Genomic DNA, 2,845 nt, shown 5'->3' on the forward strand with positions numbered 1-2,845 from the left:
ATATAGAAAAGAAACAAGAGAAACAGCCAGACACAATTATTCTGAAATAAAAGGCAGACAATGGAAACGTGGGGGCAGTTGGCAGTATAGGAGTAAAACAAATATGACACTCTGTGAGGATGAACCACATGGAAAAGTTCTAGGTTCATGTCCAGAGATCTACCTGCATGCATGCCCACATGTCTGAGGGTAGAGCTCAGTGTCAAGAAATCCTGTTGGGGATGCTATATTTTTGTCTGTCTTTTCTCTCTATTCTCCTTGTTCATGGAATAAGTAAGCAAGTAAAAACTAAAGGAAACAAAGAGAAAAATAAAGAAAGGGAAGATGGAAGAAAGGAAAAAAAGAAAGAAAATGAAAAGAGAAAAAGAAAGAGAAAAAAAAGAAAGTGACAGAAAGAAAGGAAGAAAGAAAGAGAGAAAGAAAAAGGAAGAAAAAAGAAAAGAAGGAAGGAAGGAAAGAAAGAAAAAGAAAATGGAAACACAATGATCTATTGCCCTTTCACATACACATTCTGACCTGGTTGTGGAAATTAGGGCACCAAACATTCTCCTTAGACTGAGGCATAGACAGTGATGTGGGGCTATCTTTTCAGGTAGTTTCCTATACTTATCTGCTGAACACTATACATCATTTTACCATAACTAAAAAAAGAATAATGTTTATTGATTATTGATTATGTGCTAAAGACTATGTGACTTCTTTATTTACAGGTTATGGTAACTTTAAGGGTGCCCTTATTTTCCCTTAAATACACATTCCTTACCCTCAGTAGATTTTCCTTCATCTAATTCTAAACCTTGCTTATCTACATGGTTTTTCAAAATTTTAGGAGTGACAGAAAATGATGATTGGTGAAATTCAGAATATGTTGAAGTCTAATGAAAACAACTTTTGAGACAACATATCTTGGAGTTTGAATTCTAATTTCACCTCATCGTTATGTTTAGTAATGATTATGGGTTCCTATTGCTCCAAAATTAGTTTAAATCATGGTTAATTTAGTTTAATTCTGATCTCCATTCTGAGGTTCAGACTGGATTATAAAAACTGGCTTGATTCTATGAAGGTGGCTAGCACAGAAGAATAGGCAGGCTCTCATCCATACTCAGTAGGTCTTTTGACTGGGAGACACTATGGGTGGGGCTAACAGCCACCTAAGAACCCAGAGATTTTTGGTTTAACAGAGATAATACTCTCCCTTTAGCTCTCTGAAGTTTGACCTATCAAATTTTTCATTCTCTCATTCTCTTTTATAACCCTATACCCCGCACAGGGTGTGGTATGTCAAGATGTTCAGCATGTTTCAGGAGAGAAGAGAGGAAGATATAAAAAGAGGGAAGGGGGTTTTCCTCTGCCTCTCCTGCCACCCTCCTCAAACCTAAACTTGAGCCAGTTGCTCCCCAGCCTAGCATCTCTTCCTCTATGGCCCTCAGCAATGCTGACATGCAAAATCAGATTTAGCATATGATGGCTTTCATTGAACAAGAAGCCAATAAGAAAGCAGAAAAAAATAGATATGACGACAGAAGAAGAGTTCAACATTGAGAAAGGTCATTTTGTGCAAACTCAAAGACTGAAGATTATGGAATACTATGAGAAGAAAGACAAGCAGGTTGAGCAGCAGAGAGAATTCAGATGTCTAATTTGATGAATCAAGCAAAGCTCAAGGTTCTCAAAGCAAGACGACCTTGTCACAGAGCTACTGAATGAAGCAAAGCAGAGACTCAGCCAGGTGGTGAAAGGTACAACCAGGTGCTGCTGGATAGACAAGACCTCTAGAGCTTGTACCAGTTGTTGGAACCCCAAATAATTGTTTATTGCAGGAAATAAGACTTACCACTGAAAATGGCTGCAGTGCAAAAAGCCATCCTTATGTACAAAATACCTACCAACAAAGATGTTGATGTCCAGATTCATCAGGAGGCATTCTTTCCTGACGATATAGCTGGTGGAGTTAAGATCTACAGCATGGATTGTAGGATAGTGGTTTCTAACACCCTGGAAAGCTGGCTGGATCTCATAGCCCAGCAGATGATACCAGAAGTCTGGGGAACCTTGTTTGGTGCAAATGCCAATAGGAAGTTTTTGGACTAAGCCTTGGGGAGGTGGAGTCCATCTGTGGAAGTTTCTGATAATCTGAAGAAGCAAAGGTAGTCTATATACCTTCTCCTTTGCTGTTCAAATATCATGATGTATTTACCTGCAGATTCCTCCCTGAAGCCAGTGTCCTTGGCCTAGTTGATAACGATGGAAGAAAGTTCATTTAACGTGATTGGGAACCTACTTCTAGTTCATCCTAAAGGAAAATGACTTTGAGCTGTTTTATAGAGTGATAGTAAAGGGATCAGCTGGTGGTTGCCTGGACGTCATCAAGCTCTCTGTAATTCCCAGGCTCCAGTGAACTGATCTAGAGGGGTATCTGGTATTCTCTTTCCCCAAGTGTCCACTCATGCTTCGGCTATACATAGGGTATGCATTCCTTCCAGCAGCAGTAGCTTCACTATTACCTGTGTGGTCCTAGAAGTTTTCTTCATCTGTAAACATGATTTAATGTCTAAACCATGAATATGCTTTATTTATTAAAACAAAGGTATATGGGGAGGGAAGGGAAGGACACATGTTTAAACGCAGGACTAGATAGAAGAATGTCTTTGTGAATAAATATTGCCCTGTGGTATTTCTTCTGCTTTTAATATCAAAGCGACTCTTTAATCTTTTATTTAATTTTTTTATTGTTTTATTTTTTTTCTTTCATAGGAATATGCTCTGAGAACAATGTGAATTTTACTCGTCATGTATACTTCATGGCAGCAAGCACAAAGTTAGCAGAGGCTTTAAAGTATTT

General features: G+C 38.5%; 1 pseudogene; it reads left to right on the plus strand.

Annotated features, from left to right (window-relative positions):
* Window positions 1-1,422: 1,422 nt before the first annotated feature.
* On the plus strand, window positions 1,423-2,094 carry LOC102482425 (V-type proton ATPase subunit E 1-like; annotated as a pseudogene).
* Window positions 2,095-2,845: the final 751 nt, after the last annotated feature.

Source organism: Tupaia chinensis, unplaced genomic scaffold (genome assembly GCF_000334495.1).
Source record: "Tupaia chinensis unplaced genomic scaffold, TupChi_1.0 Scaffold000018_1, whole genome shotgun sequence".
In the NCBI taxonomy this organism is placed as follows: Eukaryota; Metazoa; Chordata; class Mammalia; order Scandentia; family Tupaiidae; genus Tupaia; species Tupaia belangeri.